We start from the raw sequence: 18,758 nt of genomic DNA on the forward strand, positions 1-18,758 counted from the left end.
GTTTTTTCAGTGAATTTGCAAGGTTTTTTAAATGCTAATTCCTAACTATAACGTGTGTGAAACCCATGGTTTTTTCAGTGAATTTGCAAGGTTTTTTAAATGCTAATTTTTTTTTTTATTTTTCATTTTTTTCAAACATATTTTTAATTTAATTTTCTTTCCTTTTATAAAGACTATGCTTAAATTTTTAAAATCCTTAAATATTTTTTTTTAATATATTTTTTAAAATAGACATGTAAAATTTATTTCCAGATTTTTTTTTTTTTTTTTTTTTTTAGTACGCGTACCGTAAGCTCACGGTAAGCGTACGGTTTACGCAACGTCCGTAATCTATCTACGCTGCTTGCGTATAGTTACGTACTTTGCGTAGCCGCGCGTACTGCGCGTGGGACGCGTGCGCGCTTACGCCACACGCGCACGTTACGCGGAAGTGCCGGGAGTGACTGTTATGCGCATGCGCGCAAGCGCGTGTCTTTTTTACGCGCATGCGCACTTTTGCCGTAAGCGTACCGTAAGCGTACCGTAAGCGTACGGTAGGTCATGTGATCTTGAAACACAACTTTTGATTGGTTGAAACTACTTTCAGTTCTAGAACTCTCCTACACCACACCCATTCCCCTCATTTCTGCTTGTGATCCCTTGGGAGAAGGAGCTGGTTTGTCTTTGGGATACGATGGCAGAACAGCAGAGCTCTTCTGAGAGTGAGGCTAGCACCAGCAGCACTGTCTTGAGGCAGAGATCGAGGAAACAAAAGCCTTCTTATGTTTGGGATTATTTTACTTTTCCAGAAGGCCAGCAAAAGGTGAATGCACCCTTAGTTACTTGCTGTCTGTGTAAGCGTGTACTTTCTAGAGGTAATCCTGACAGGAAGTATTCCTTTGGGAATCACACCATGAAGAGGCACCTCCAGGATGTACACGGAAGGACACATGGTCATCTTTTTGGAGGTAACTCTTCAGAAAGACGAGCCAGTACATCCACAGCAGCTCAGCCTGGACCATCATCTGCAGGGCTGACTCCTTCCTCTGCAGGTCAGGTGAGCCCTTCATCTGTGGGGGGAGAATCTCCTTTTGCTGGCCCTCTGGAAATTAACCCTCGGTTTGCGAGGGTTGAAGTATGGTGCGCCCATTGTCATGATCTAATTACTTATAGGGAGACCAGTGTTTCCCTGGTGAACAGTAAAATAGATCAGCACACTTGTCGTACCGTCTAATATTCCCAATCTTTCTTTCCTCTGTCCCTGCATGAACACAACGGTTCTTTTAAGAGACAACCTTATCTTTCATCTTTTTTTTACATATGTTTTTAAAAACTTTTTTTTTTTTTTTTTACCGTACGCGTACGGTGCGCGTACTTTTTTTTTTTTTTTTTTTTAAAAACACTAAAAATCATTTATGACATTACATTGACCTTGAGAGACTACAATTATTATTATTGACTTACCATACTCACTGAAAAAATATTTATTCATTTCTTTTTTTTAAAAATAGTTTTAAAAATGTTTGTAGTTTTCGTAAATTTTCTATATCTATCTGGAAAAAAAGTAAAAAGTATTAATATTTTTAAAACTTTTTATAATACAGTACACATATTTAAATTTTTCCCAAAAAATATTTTTGCCTTATTTTTGCTGTTTTCAGAATATATTGCATTTCACTATAATTTATTTAATTGCACTTGTCCAAGCTGTTTTTTTCAGACCACCACCATGTGTATTCTCTGTGACTGCCTACACTCCAGCAAGGGCAACCAGCCTTAGTGATGCTGAATGTATTTGCATTACAGACTTAAACCTGAAAACCCCACTCGCTTCTAAATACTGTGCATGACTATACATGGCAAGCACATGGGTGTGTGCTAAGAGTCTGCTTCTTCCCCCAAAAATTCGCTCCCCCTTTCCATCTAATGCAACTGTGAAATCACCAGAGCAAGACGCAATAAATCTCTGCCTATAATTCCTCTATGCACACAGAGTCATGTTTTCACATTAGTCCCAAAACGAAATTTCTTTGCCAATTTGAAAGCACACTTACTGCTCTTTTTTTTTTCGGGGCAAGTGTAAATCACTTTTACAGACTGACACATTATGAAACCACCATGTGTAACTACAACAAAAACAATTCCCATTTCTATTATTCATTTCTTAAGTTACCACATACATCCCCTCTCAAACTGTAAACTCACCTTTAAAATTAGTTAGTTGTGAAAGAAATGTGACACTCAAACAGCAGATTATCAGAGCCAGGATCTCTGTTGTGTTCACCTCTCTCCTCTCAGCAGAACCAGATAATGGCAAACTTTCCCTCTATTTTTCCACACATATACATGTAAGTTTCAAATCTCAGTGCTTCCCCCTTTTTTTCACATGTAATCACACATTTCTATTGGTTGAAAACGAACCCTTTTCCAAAAGTACCCTTCCCCCAACTTGACTTCTGCCTAGTACCCTTCCCCCAACTTGACTTCTGCCTGCTACCATAGCAACAGCTCATGGAACACTGCTGTGTGCAGTTAGGTCAGAAGTTCGACACACAATGTTTCAATTCCACAGAGCAAGAGTGCTTGACTTTTCAAACCTAACAGCAAATCCATACTACTGTTCTTTGGTAACACATTTTTTTGTACCAATACAAAACATGCTTCTAATAATTTACACATACAGCCTAGTTTTTATTCTAGAATGGTATGAAACAGCCAATCAGTTCTTTTTTTTATGAAAAAAATATGTATGCCTCCATTTCCAAACTGTCTTTCTTTTCATATTGCCATTCTACTGAAAGACACCTCCTGAGTGCATCCAGTTCTCCTTTGAAGATGTTCACAGTGTGGATTGTAGGGCACAGCTATGTCTTCTGGAGTGAAAAGTATGCAGAGAAAACAGATATGGTGAGAGACCTTGCTTTGCCAAATGTAGACATTAAATGGATTGGTCAGAGAGGGTTAAAGTGGCACCAATTGATGCCATTGGTGAAATCCTTCATTCAAATCCAACACCCTGACCTCATAATAGTGCACTGTGGTGGCAATGACCTAGGCACTTTGACTGGGGTAGGTCTGGAAATGCTTATGAAGGACACCTTTGCACAACTGTTTTCACTTTTCCCTAAAACTGCCTTTGTGTTTTCCAACATATGCCAAAGGCAAAAATGGAACTGGTCCAATCATTTCTGTCCACAGATTGACAAAGCAAGAAAGCACGTCAACAAATCTGTTTCTGCTTTCCTCCGTGACTATGGTATGGGTGCCATTTACCACAACAACTTGCGTTATGACATGCAAGACATTTATAGAGGAGATGGTGTGCACTTCAATGATGAAGGGAACAGAGTCTTCCTCTTGAACCTTAGACTCTGCATCGGTACTTACTTGTAGGTACCACTAAAAAAATTACTTCATAAACACAACAGCTCTTTTTAGAGCTCCCTAATTTCTAAACTCTTAAATCTGCTTTTCATTTATCTATTTTTATTTTTTTACCGTACGCTTACCGTAAGCTTACCGTACGCGTACCCCGTGATTTTTTTTAAAATCAATAAATGTTTTTTTTGTACTTTTCTGTCCTTCTTTGACCCCCTTACAAATGTTAGGGGGTCTGTAACTCTCCTCATTGCCCCCTTTCCTTGTTTTCACTCTTTTTTTTCAGAGTGAAATACACAAAATGGCGGCCGCCGCTTCCTGGTTTCGGCCGATTCGAATGTTTACTAAGATCTAACAGCCAATCAGAATCGCGCTCGCGCACGCCGCCGTACGCTTACCGTAAGCGTACGGTAAGCGTACCGTAAGCGGGCTCAGATATATATATTGATTTAAAGGCTATTTTCTCAGAATCTACTGAACAGATTTACACCAAACCTACAAAAGGCACTTCCTTGACCTAGGGACTACCTCTCTGCCAAATTTTGAGTAATTCTGTTCAGCCGTTCGAGCTGTAGCTCGTTCTAAAGGTCCTATGGAAAAATGCATGGGAAAAACGCATTTTGGGACCCCCCTTTTATCTCAGCCCCTGCTTGACGGATCCCCCCGAGACTTTCAGGGTAGGAGCGGAGCGTAGCGCCCCACCTATTTTGAGAAATTCGCGAGGATTCGTCGACCGGCGCCAAAGTTATTCAAAATAGAATGTTGAGGTTTTCCTATGGAAACGTGGTCCTAACTATAACTACCTACTGGCGACCGCCAGTAGGTAATATATATATATATATATATATATATATATATATATATATATATATATATATATATATATATATATATATATATATATATATATATCCATATATCCAAACACTACGACATCTCTAATTTGGGCAGCCAATCATGAGTGCACTCCCGGGTACAAAATAAAGCAATCATTTTTTAGTAAGTTGCCAGCACTGACAGACGCGTTTCGGCACGTCGCCATCCCCAATGCCAGTGTAAGTCAAAAACGTTCCCCATTTTGAATCACACGTTTCAGCATGAGCGGAAGGTTAATTTCATGGAAATATAAGAAGGCATAGCAGATTTGTAAAGGCTCTAAAAGCACGGCGGCCATCTTACAATGTCTAATTTAAGTTTAACAGCAATGTATTATAGATTCAAATATGTTAGTATGTACCGATATACAATTGAATCGCTAACAGATTCAACATTACATTTCTGCAGTCAAGGTTATCACTATTCTGCTTTCTTTTAGGCACCATAAACGTGGAAAAGAAAAAGAGGGAAAAAAGAGACAATGGCAGGGTAATGACATGCAGGAAAAGTAGATACTTCATTCCTCTAGTCATACATGTTCAACCTTTGGCTAAATATTTCATCATCGGAACATCTTCTGATACAATTCAATATTCAATAAATAAGCTGCTGGCACTTATTGAAAATAAGTCTCCCTCTCCACATTGCTCAATTATCTATATCAATTTATTACAATCATGCCCTGAATGGGCATCCCATCCCGACATGTGGCCCCACAGTAGCCTTCCCAATCAACTATTACTGTTAGCACTACTACAAATAAATATTCTCAGTTCAGTGAAAGTAAAACATTAATCTCAATCATGCCCTGAATGGGCAACCCTTCTTGACATGTGGTCCTCTCTTGCCGCTACCAATCAACAATTGCTGCTAACATTAACATGAATATTCTCCATTCTATGGAAGTAAGACATTAATCTCAATCATGCCCTATATACCTCATTAAAGGACCAGTTAGTACACAGCCACTACAGGGTCACCCGTAGAAGGAAGGACCAGATAACAGGATTCTTCCCATGTCTTAGATGCAAAGCATGTACGAACAGCAAGAAAACATGTAATTTTAAGACGCAAGGAGATGGCAGAGAAAAAATTCTGAAAATCAATAAATTACTGAACTGTGATTCAGAATTTACGGCTTACTGTCTGGAATGCCCCTGTCTGAAAAGGTACATCGGGAGCACGATCCACCTTACCAAGAAGAGGGTCCTTGAACATATGCGGGTGATCGCGAATAAAGATCCAAGCTATCCGGTCACCTGAAGTTTTGAATTGATGCACAATAATAACCGTAACCTGTATCGATCAGATACAGAAAGAAGAGAGAGGTGGCGATAGAACTAAAAAATTGTGGATCCTAGAGTCCCAGTATATTATTCAGCTACATACAAAAGCCCCATATGGGCTAAATAATGAAGAAGAGATGTGGGTCCATTTAGGTCAGTGAGTGAGATTGATGCCTTACCTCCATAGAGGGATTACTTATTTTTTTCAATGCCAGTAATAACGTTTGAATTGTAGGGGTACCGAGTGGGCCCTATGTTGAAATGGGTTGCCCATATAGGGCATGATTTAGATTAATGTCTTACTTCCAAAGACTGAAGAATTTTTATTCATATTAATGTTAGCAGCAATTGTTGATTGGTAGTGGCACCAAGAGGGCCCCATGTCGAGAAGGGTTGCCCATTCAGGGCATGATTGTCATTAATGTCTTACTTTCACTGAATGGAGAATATTATTTTGTAGTAGTGCTAACGGTAATAGTTGATTGGGAAGGGTACCGTGGGGCCACATGTTGGGATGGGTTTCCCATTCAGGGCATGATTGTAATGAATTTATATAGATAATTGAGCAATGTGGAGAGGGAGACTTATTTTCAATAAATGCCAGCAGCTTATTTATTAAATACTGAATTGCATCAGGAAATGCTGCACTGATGAAATATTTAGCCGACGGATGAACATGTATGGCTAGAGGAATTAAGTATCTACTTTTCCTGCATGTCATTACCCTGCCGTTGTCTCTCCTTTTCCCTCTTTTTCTTTTCCCCGTTTATGGTGCCTACAAGAAAGCAGAATAGTGATAACTTTGACTGCAGAAATGTAATGTAGGAATCTGTTAGCGATACAATTGTATGTTGATACAGTCTAACATATTCAAATCTATGACACTTAGCTGGTAAACTTAAAATAGGCATTGTAAGATGGCCACCGTACTTTTAGAGCCTTTACAAATCTGCTATGCCTTCTTTTATTTCAAAGAAATGTACGTTCTGCTCACGCTGAAACCTATGATTCAAAATGGGCTATGTTTTTGACGTACACTGACATTGAGGAAGGCGATGTGCCGAAACGTGTCTGTCCTGCTGGCAACTTGCTAATAAATTATTGCTTTATTTTGTACCCGGGAGTGCACTCATGATTGGATGCGAAAATGCGAGATGCCTCATTGTTTGGAAGTGTTAGCGGTTCACCACCGCGCAAGCAGCACCCGAAGCGTGAGGTGCAGCGGAAGGTGGAAACTTGTGTTTTTATATATATAAATACACATATATATATACACACATATATATATATATACACACATGTGTATATATATATATATATATATATATATATATTACCTACTGGCGGTCGCCAGTAGGTAGTTATAGTTAGGACCCCTTTTCCATAGGAAATCCGCAACATTCTATTTTGAATAACTTTGGCGCCGGTCGACGAATCCTCGCGAATTTCTCAAAATAGGTGGGGCGCTACGCTACGCTCCTACCCTGAAAGTCTCGGGAGGATTCGTCAAGCGGGGGCTGAGATAAAAGGGGGGTCCCAAAACGCGTTTTTCCCATGCATTTTTCCATAGGACCTTTAGACAGGGCTACAGCCCGAACGGCTGAACAGAATTACTTGAAATTTGGCAGAGAGGTAGTCCTCAGGTCAAGGAAGTGCCTTTTGTAGGTTTGGTGTAAATCTGTTCAGTAGATTCTGAGAAAATAGCCTTTAAATCAATATATATATCTGAGCCAGCTCACGGTACGCTTACCGTAAGCTTACCGTACGCGTACGGTGGCGTGCGCGAGCGCGATTTTGATTGGCTCTTAGATCTTAGTAAACATTCGAATCGGCCGAAACCAGGAAGCGGCGGCCGCCATTTTCTCTCTCGCACTGAGAGTTAGGTTGTTAAATAAAACCAATACACATGTAAAGGAGCTGTTTTGACAGCTCACACACACATAGCCATGATGAGGGAGTCCCCCAAGACCCCCCAAAGCCAAAAAAGCCATTTTTTTTTTTTAGCTAATTTCGCCGATTACGCTTACCGTACGCGTACGGTAAAAAATGTTTAAAAAAAAACACTATCCACACTCTCCCCACCCCCTGTGCTTTTGGTGGCCGCAGCCCACCAAATGTGCAGGGCTTATCAGTATTTTGAAAAACCACAATATTTTTAACAAAAATAATCAAAGAAAAAATTATCCACACTCTCTCCACCCCGTGTGCAAATGGTGCCCGAAGGGCACCATTTGTGCATGGCTTATAAGCACCGTAAGCACAGTAAGCACCGCGTGCTTACTGTGCGCGCACGGTGCGCGAAGCGCACCGTGCGCGCACGGAACGAACTGCGTTAAGTGGGCGCGCACGCCACGAATGGCGTAAAGTAACTTAGCATTTAAAAAACCGTACAAATTCACTGAAAAAACCATAGGTTTCACACACGTTATAGTTAGGAATTAGCATTTAAAAAACCTTGCAAATTCACTGAAAAAACCATAGGTTTCACACATGTTATAGTTAGCGGAAATTTTACTGATAAAAAACCAGTGAAATTCCCCCGTTATAGTTAGTGCAGGCAACTATAACTCACGCGACCGCAATCTTCTGCTGATGACATATGTGTCTTTATGAAAAAAAAATATTTGTAATATATGTATAGCTAAAAATGTATGGAAGAAGACATGGGCAAATAAGTGTCTAAATACAGTATTAGCATCAGCAGAGGATTGCAGTCGCGTGAGTTATAGTTGCCTGCACTAACTATAACGGGGGAATTTCACTGGTTTTTTATCAGTAAAATTTCCGCTAACTATAACATGTGTGAAACCTATGGTTTTTTCAGTGAATATATATATATATATTACCTACTGGCGGTCGCCAGTAGGTAGTTATAGTTAGGACCACGTTTCCATAGGAAATCCGCAACATTCTATTTTGAATAACTTTGGCGCCGGTTGACGAATCCTCGCGAATTTTTCAAAATAGGTGGGGCGCTACGCTACGCTCCTACCCTGAAAGTCTCGGGGGGATTCGTCAAGCGGGGGCTGAGATAAAAGGGGGGTCCCAAAATGCATTTTTCCCATGCATTTTTCGATAGGACCTTTAGACACAGCTACAGCCCGAACGGCTGAACAGAATTACTTAAAATTTGGCAGAGAGGTAGTCCTCAGGTCAAGGAAGTGCCTTTTGTAGGTTTGGTGTAAATCTGTTCAGTAGATTCTGAGAAAAAAGCCTTTAAATCAATATATATATCTGAGCCAGCTTACGGTGCGCTTGCGGTGCGCTTACCGTACGCGTACGGTGGCGTGCGCGAGCGCGATTCTGATTGGCCCTTAGATCTTAGTAAACATTCGAATCGGTCGAAACCAGGAAGCGGCGGCCGCCATTTTCTCTCTCGCACTCTGACAGGGGGTTGAAAAACCAAGTGCAAAAACATGTAAAGGGGCTGTTTACACAGCTCCCAAGCACCTAGCCATGTCGAGGGAGTCCCCAACGATCCCCCAAGTGAAAAAAGGCAATTTTAATTTTTTCGAAAATTTCGCCGATTACGCTTACCGTACGCGTACGGTAAGAAATAATAATACAAAAAAAAAAGAGCTAAACAAAACATATATTTTACCTGTCACAACGATGCTCATCATATGTCCTGCATGTGCGCACGGTGCGCGAAGCGCATCCTGCGTTCATGGCCCATCTAGCGTACGCGCACCGTGCGCGCACGGAACGAACTGCGTTAAGTGGGCGCGCACGCCACAAATGGCGTAAAGTAACTTAGCATTTAAAAAACCGTACAAATTCACTGAAAAAACCATAGGTTTCACACACGTTATAGTTAGGAATTAGCATTTAAAAAACCTTGCAAATTCACTGAAAAAACCATAGGTTTCACACATGTTATAGTTAGCTGGACATTTTACTGATAAAAAACCAATGAAATTCCCCCGTTATAGTTACTGTAGGCAACTATAACTCACGCGACCGTAATCCTCTGCTGATGACATATGTGTCTTTATGAAAAAAAAATATTTGTAATATATGTATAGCTAAAATTTAATGGAAGAAGACATGGGCAAATAAGTGTCTAAATACAGTATTAGCATCAGCAGAGGATTACGGTCGCGTGAGTTATAGTTGCCTACAGTAACATAAACGGGGGAATTTCATTGGTTTTTTATCAGTAAAATGTCCAGCTAACTATAACATGTGTGAAACCTATGGTTTTTTCAGTGAATATATATATATATATATATATATATATATATATATACACACACACATATGTATATATATGCACTAAAAAGACAAAGGTTACATGGACGTTATAGTTAGGTTCAGAGTTTGCACACACAAATCCATAGAAATTCAGCAGTTATAGCTATCTCAAGTAACTATAATTGTGCTCTAAGTGGCTACTGTAGTGTGTAAGTGGGTGTGTGAGTGAATGTGTGAATGGGTCTGTGAGATATTGAAATTGGAATCTGGATCTGCGGATCTCTTGTGGATTCACATAGGGGCCGTGTTGAGCACTGTGGTGGATTCGCAGATCCTCCCGTACCCCAATTTTTTTCCCGACAATCTCTTGCCAATGAGGGGTCCCTCACAGACCTCTGCATCAGTCCCATGGGGTCTAGATACATGTATTTTGACCCCTTATATCCAATTGACACTTTATTTTCTGCCCTTTGGGAACAGTGTTCCGATTGATAAAATGGAGGCTGTAACTTTTCTCTCAGGTTTCAGCCTGCCAATCACAGCACGTGAATACACTGATTGACTTCGGAGGACCTGCGGAGCATCCTCTTTTCTATATATGCATATATCTTTTTACTTTCTTTACTTCAAAACAACTGAACAGATTTACACCAAGTTACAAAGAGCACTGTTTCCGGCTCAAGGTCTAGCTTTCTGCCAAATTTGGTGTAATTCCATTCAGCGTTCAGGCTGTAGTTATATCTAAAATCCCTATGGGAAATTGCATGGTGGGGAAAACATGTTTTGGAACCCCCACTTGAATAATCGCCCTGATACTTTCCAGACAGCATCTGACGTGACTGTCCCACTATTTTTAAAATTTTGACACCAAAGTTATTAGCAAAACAAAAAAATGCTTTTCCTATGGACACTAGGTCCTAACTGTAACTACCTTCTGGCGGCCGCCAGTAGGTGATATATAAGTATGTGTATATATACATATATATATATATAAATATATATATATATATATATGTATATATATATATATATATACATATATATATATGTATATATGTATATATATATATATATATATATATATATATATATATATATATTATCTACTGGCGGTCGCCAGTAGATAGTTATAGTTAGGACCTATTTTCCATAGGAAATCCGCAACATTCTATTGGGAATAACTTTGGCGCCGGTTGACGAATCTTCGCGAGATTTTCCAAACTTTTAACCAGCTCCGCTCCTCTCCTACCCTGAAACTTTCGTGGTGATTTGTCAAGCGGGGGCCAAGAAAAAAGGGGGGTCCCAAAACGCATTTTCCCCATGCAATTTCCCATAGGATCTGTTGTCGCAGCTACAGCCCGAACCGCTGAACGGAATGACACCAAATTTGGCAAAGAGGTAGTCCTCAGTTCAGACTCGTGTCTTTTGCATAAATGGTGTGAATCCGTTCAGTAGTTCCTGAGAAAATTAGAGTGAAAAGTACATAAATATCTATGGCCGGGGAGGATCCGCGGACCCTCCACGCACCGTAAGCGGACCCTCCCCGTACCGAGCGCACACCCTCCCGATCGTGCGCTGAATGCTAATTGGCTGTCGAGTGTCTCTCTACATTCAAAACCAGGAACTGTTGGCGGCCATTTTCTGCCTCGGTAGAAGCGAGGCTGAAGAAGTAAGGGGAATAAGTGTGTAAAACATATAAAGGGGGCACAGTGGAAATACTCTGACCCTCTAGAGGTGCTTAGGGGGTCCCCTTTTTTAAAAAAAAAGAAACGGCAAAATACGCGCAGGGTGCGCGCATCCTATCGCGTTGGGTGCGCGGATCCAAAAACATGGAAAAAATATATATAAAATAAAGTTTTGAACATATAGTTAAAAAAATATTTTGAAAAATATAAAAAAATATGTTTGAAAAACCCATTAAGTTCAAATAATAATTTTTAATTTTTAAAAGAATCAATTGAAAAAATAAGTTTAAAAAATGATGATAAAAAAGCATTTAAAAAAAATGTCATTAATGAAATTGACACACTGAATTTGAAAAATATACAAATCCAATCAAAATCATTACCCTTGATATCTTTAGAGATAAGTTATAGATAGGAATTAGCATTTAAAAAACCTTTGAAATTCACTGAAAAAAACAAAGGTTTCAGGGGCGTTATAGTTAGGAATTGACATTTAAAAAACCTTGAAATTCACTGAAAAAACCACAGGTTTCAGGGGCGGTATAGTTAGCTGGACATTTCCCTCGTACAAAACCCTAGAAATTCCCCTGTTATAGTTAGTTCAGCTAACTACAACTCGCGCCCCCGCCATGCACTGCTGATGACATCACATATTACATCACTCATGACATGGTCAGTGACATCACTGATGACATCATCCAGTGAGTATGTGTCTCTATACAGTTTTAATATGTTTAATATATATAGGGAAAGGTCTGTTGAAGAATGAGTGGGTGTACAAGTGTGTGAATGGATGATTTTCTAGGTGCATAACTGACTCTATAAGTGAGTCATTAAATGTATCTTACTGCAGACTAGTGACTAAACTGTGTGAATGTCTGTATGTGTCTGTGTGTAAGTGTATAAGTGGCTGCATGGTTTATGAATAGCTATATGAGTGTCTATATGGGTTATTGATTGATTGTCTGAGTATCTGTATGGGTGCCTGAGTGTTTGTGTGGGTAGGGTGTGTGTGACTCTATGCATAGATGTGTGAGTGGGTGATTCTATGGGTGCATGGTTTTAAGAGTGCATCTGTGATGGACTGTATGGTTGGGTGAGTGTATGTATGGGTGTGTTAGGGAATGAATGTATATCTCAGTGGTACATGTGTGACTAACTACATATGTGAAAGTTATTATATATGTGTGTAAGAGTATATAAGTGGGTATATGTGAGAGTGTGTGATTGTGAGAGTGGCTGTATGGATGAGTGTGTGCTTGTATCAATGATTGTATAAGAGCGCAAGAATGTGGTACTATTTTTATGAGTAAGTGAACTTGAGTGTGTTTAACTGTATAGGTGAGTAAATTGGACTGTGTTTAATTACTTGCACGACTGACTAGGTGTGTCAGTACCTCAATGGATGATTGGCGGTGTGCGAGTGTCTATATAGGTGTATAAATGCATATTATAGTCTTGTACGGAGTGACTGTAAGTATGAGTGACTGTACAGGTGAGCGAGTGGAGGTGTATGTAGACCTAAGAGTTAATGAGTGGGTATGTAGTTATTGGAGTATCTATGGTTTTCAAAATGGCCGTCTGAAATTTTGAGTCGGTGTATCAAAGGTTATATTAGGGTGTGAGAAGATGCACTAATTTATCACATGAATGATGTCATCAGTGATGTCATCAGTGATGTCATTTGAGATGTCATCAGTGATGTCATCAGTGATGTCACTGACCATGTCATGAGTGATGTAATATGTGACGTCATCAGCAGTGCATTGCGGGGGCGCGAGTTATAGTTAGCTGAACTAACTATAACTGGGGAATTTCTAGGGTTTTGTACGAGGGAAATGTCCAGCTAACTATAACGCCCCTGAAACCTATGTTTTTTTCAGTGAATTTCTAAGTTTTTTAAATGCCAATTCCTAACTATAACGCCCCTGAAACCTTTGGTTTTTGCAGTGAATTTCAAAGGTTTTTTAAATGCCAATTCCTGACTATAACGTGCATGAAACCTATGGTTTTTTCAGTGAATATATATATGTGTGTAGATACTTAATACAGATTAGCAGTAGCCACTCTGTAGTTATATTTAGGAATCTGAGAAATGGGAATTCCTTGGATTTTTGCTAGGTAAGAACGTTACTGATGTTTGACGAATCTCCACAAAACTTTGCAGAAGTATTCCTTTTTCTACATTTGCGGATGATGCAAAGTTTTATTGTGATTAGTTAATAGAGGTGCAAAGAAAAAAGATGTTTCATAAGTGGCAATGTAGGTATGAGTCACTTAAATAAGGGGTCGATTCCGATCCGTTAAAAATTATTTCCGTACGACTCGAATCCGTATTTTTTTCCGTACGAATCGTACAAGTCGCGTCCGACCCGAGAAGTACGATTCATAGGGGAAAAAGTACGTACGGATCGGCCCGCTCCATATGAATCGTAGCGGGAAAAGTTGTACGAGACGTACCCGGACACTTTTCTGTATGATTCGTAAAATGACAGTCCGAGCCTGCAAGTACGATCCGGACTGGCTATCCAATTTACATGCGGACAACGGTCCGTACACGGGGAATGACTCTACCCGCTACGAAGCGAAGTTTGTACGACTCGTAGCCCGGGAAAAGTTGTTCCCGGGGTACGAGTTGTACAGGCCCCCCAACCCCCATATGTACGCACCGTACTCCCACCCCCGTATGTACGCACCGTACTCCCACCCCTGTATGTACGTACCGTACCCCCACCCCCGTATGTACGCACTTTACTCCCATCCCCATATGTACGCACCATACCCCCACCCCCCGTATGTACGCACTGTACTCCCACCCCATATGTACGCACCGTACCCCCAGCACGTAGCGCTGGGGGTAAGGTGCGTACATACGTGGTGGGAGTACGGTGCATACATACGGGGGTGGGGGTACGGTGCGTACATACGTGGATGGGAGTACTGTGCGTACTTATGGGGGGTGGGGGTACGGTGCGTACATACGGGGGGTGGGGGGGCCTGGACGACTCGTACCCCTGGGGAATCAGCTTTTACGGCTGTTTTTTGGCTCCTGTAAATAAAGAGCTGTACGGAGTGCCGTAGGGACGGATCGTACTAGCTGGGCCGTAAAACGATGCTTACATCCGTACGGACGGCGCGTACACGCTGTTCCGGAGATGATTCATACGGTTATTTTACCCGTACAGTCTTTTGTACGATTCGTACGGAAATCGGCTTTCTGTACGAATCGTACTTCCTGAGTTGTACGAACAGTTTACCGGGTACGAGTCGTACGGAGAAAACGCTCCACACGACGATTCATAGGGCCTTTTTACCGGATCGGAATCGGCCCCTAAATGTGCAGAGGTAGGTGAAAGTAGTTTTATTACTTTAAATAGTTTTAAAAAAGTTTGCGAAATACCACAATACTCCCTAAAAATTCCTGCAGTACTTAAAAAAAATACAAATATAGTATAGCACAATGTATTTAATTTTTTTTACATATTTAAAAGAAAATCTGTAACTACCACAGTACTTTCTAGTTACTAGCACAGTAGTCTGTGAACATTAAAAAAACTATATTAAGTAGTAAAACTACTTTTCCTTACCTTTACATACATACCTACACTGCTTCATTTCTTCGTATGCACTTATAATACAGTACTACACTATATTTCCAATTAAAACCTAGAAAGCAGACTAAGGACCCGATTTTGATGTTGGACGGTTCGATCTGGAACTGGGACCAAACCAACAATTAGGACGCGACTGAACACTGTTCAGCCGCAATCCTATTCTTTACAATTGGAGCATGCTTACCATCCGGAATGCATGCTCTCATTGTAGAGGCACACATAGTTCATCCCTGCACTCTGTGTGCCTACCACCGGGTGCAGGGATCAACAGGGTGCCCCCTAGGCTGCCACCCGGCGACCTTGCACCCATGGGGGCCCTTTCTGTGTTGGAAAGGATGGCACAGAAAGGCTATAGGAATCTGCCATCGTAATCCCTCGGGCGGAAAGAGCCACCCTTGGGATTACAGGCTCCTTTCCGAATGGCAGATGGGTTCTTTGAGCCCATCGTAAGCCATTTGGAAAGCTTGTTTGGATTAATTTCCGATCGACTCCGTCAAAATGGGTCAGTTGGAAATGTATCCAAACAGGAGATTACGATGCCGTAGGAACGGCTCTGACCAAGGTTCGGAGCCTTTGCAGATGAAATCGTAATCGGCCCCTATGTGTGTTCCAAACAATATGGCTACCTTTTCATTATTAAGCCCGGGCGATGAACTCCGCTACACTCGCGGAGTTTGCGTAATTCTTGCACTCAACACTCTACAAAGGAGCACTGAATTCCTGAATTCCGCCATTCAGGCATGAATCAGAGTTTTGTTTTTCTGTTCGCGCATTTGAGTTTTCATTTGGCTCTCAACCGCAAGTGCCAAGCTAGCGAGCATATGCGAGACTTCTCACCCCGCTAGCAAGCTCCTGCGAGACTTCGCTCTCAGTCGCATGGCTTCTAGCCGTGACAGCCCCAATCTAGTATTCTTAGTGCTGATCGCAATTGCAAATGGAGCGGTCAAGCAGCTTTTCAGCTTGAGAATGCAGCTGAGAGGCATTTGGAGCTGATTTTCTTCTCAAACTGGCAGTTGGAATTGGTTTTTTTGGGGTGAAAGTAGCCATTTTTTAAAAACTTTTGAACAGGAAGGAGGAGGCCTAGAGACTCCAACTTCCTATTCCTGTTCACCAGGCTCCTCCCAGTGCTTTGTCCCTCTTCTGGTCACTTTTCATTGGGATTTGGAGCTGGAATGATCACTCCCTTTGTCTGCTACATATATACCATCGGATGTAAGGACTTTGTTGAGATATCACAAGAAAATTCAAAAACTGGTATTAAAGTGTGCTGCTTGTTTCATTGGGGGCATGCACCTGGATTTATTTGTACATTTATTTGATTTTTAAAATTTATTGTGGTGGGTGGCCTGGAGTTTTAGTAGGGGCCTCATAATGTTTTTGCATTTAATTTTTCTTCTTTTGTAAAGGAAATATGTTGCACAGTATACTACATTTTCTCCACATTTTTTAAATAAATTTGCAATATCGAAAAGGTGGCCTAGTCTGCCAATGGGCATTCCAGCCAGTAGGCCATTTACTATTCATGGGAATATGAAACCACTGTTTCTGTGGTGTCTGTTGAATTGAAACATCATTTAGGCCATGGATGGCATAGGATTAAAATACAAAATGTGTATTTTCAGTGGTATTTCACATTTTTCCCCTGCAAACAGTTTATAGGTAGGGTAATGGCTTTGGAGAATGTGTGTTGTTGTAAGCATTTTTAGCCCTGTTAATTTTTGTTTTTTGACATTGTTAAATTAATGCTGTGTTCTCTGTGTTACCATGCCTCCTTTGTCTGGCCAGTGTGTGTTTTTGCCATAGACCATCATTTGCCTTTTTTGTTCCACATGCCATGTGGCCAGGAGCCACTTTGTATGGGCAGTGTCCATAGGCCCTCTTGTTTTCTTTGTTTTCCAGGCCTCCTGCTTGTTGTTATGACCATGTGGCTTTCGGCCATTTTGTTTAGCCTGCCAGTGTGCTTTCCCCATAGGTCTACATGTCTTCTCTGTTTGAGGCCATGTCTTTTTGCTAGTTGTTGTTGTTGTTGTGACCATGTGGCTGGTAGCCATTTTGTGTAGCTAGCCAGTGTGCCTTAGCTATAGGCCTGCATGTCTTCCTACATGTCTTCTATGTTTGTGGCCATTAAACTCTTGCTGGTTGCTGTTCTTCTGACCATGTTGCTGGCGGCCATTTTGTGTTGCCAGCCAGTGTGCTTTTGCCTTAGGCCTCCGTGTCTTCTCTTTTTAAGGCCATGCCTTCTTGCTGGTTGCTGTTGTTCCGACCATGTGGCTGGCGACCTTTTTGTGTGGCCTGCAGGTGTTCTTTGCAATAGGCTTGCATGTCTTCTTTGGTTGTGGCCAAGCGTCCTTGCTCATTGTTAGTTATTTTTGATGACCATGTGGTACTGGCTGGCATCCATTTTGTGCATCCTGCCAGTGTGGCCCTGGGCCATAGGCTTGCATGAATGGTTGACAATTATAGCAATTTATTAAATTAATATGCTTGTGGATATTTTCACTTATCTATAATATTTGAATTTCATTTTTTTATTTTATCTTTTCAATTTGACATTTTTGTTAGTTTTTTTATTTAAATTAAAAAATATATGCATATATATTACTTTTTAAAATACATTTAGTTGTAAGTTTTTTAAATTTATTTTTTTAGTTTGGTTTAAAATATCTTAAAAAAGATATTTTATTTTAAGTTTTTTTAATTTACATGAATTTTAGTTTTATATATATTTTTAAATGTTCTTTTATTTTTATATGTACATAGTTTTTTTGAAAAAAAAATGTTATTTTAATTTTTGTAATTTACATTTTTTTAAATTAAAATTAGTTTTTATTTTGATCTAAACTTTTTATTTCCATTTTACTAACATTTGCCATCAACCACAATGACTGCTATGGGTGCACTGCACAGTAGCATTCATTGTCTAAAATTATTACATTGTCACATGCACCTCCCAGAAGGCCACTTCCCAATGTAATGCACATAAAGCAAAAAGTTACATTGTTGTTGCTCTTTCTGATCCTTCCTGAGTGTACTGCACACAATAAAAGTTTATGTTGGTGTGGTTTTACGAATGGATAGTTAGACTATATTGCTAATTATTTAGAATAACTAGAGTAACCACACTAAATGATATTGTTTGTGTGTGTTTTCTTACTTGAACTGCAACAATGCCATGTTTCAATGATGTTCTTCGTGCGTGTTTGCTTTTAGGTGCACAAGAGAAGAGACATCACCCACAGTACTGCCAGACAGAAGGCCTGTGCACAACGTGTCACGTGACTGACTACGCTACATGGTCAGCGCTTCAGCTTGTGAAGCTAATGCCACTGCCAACTGACAGCTTCAAGATGGCACCAAAGAATGGTTCTGCGAAGAAATTGGCTAGTGGGGAGGAGAAGGAACAAATATCCACCACTGGCATGCTGACCGCAACCTTTTTTGGCAAAGTTGTGCCTGCCATAACGGCCTCTGGCAAGCAAGCTGAGAGCAGCACTGCTGCATCAACAGCACCCCCCCAGCCTAAGCCCAGGAACATGTCTGTCAGTGAAGCAGCCTGTGCATTTATGTCAATGCTGATGAGTAGTGCTGTTGAATTGGATTTGTCCCTTTCACAAAGTAGTAAACAATTGTTTCAAGAAACAGAGTCAAGTAGACATCAGCCGCCGCCAGCAATAGTACATTTGCCTGATGTTGGAGCAGAACAGGAAGTTAAGCTTTCTTCCGTGCGAGAAGTTGAATCCTATCAA

The sequence above is a fragment of the Triturus cristatus genome, chromosome 3_1 (genome assembly GCF_964204655.1).
Source record: "Triturus cristatus chromosome 3_1, aTriCri1.1, whole genome shotgun sequence".
Classification (NCBI taxonomy): domain Eukaryota; kingdom Metazoa; phylum Chordata; class Amphibia; order Caudata; family Salamandridae; genus Triturus; species Triturus cristatus.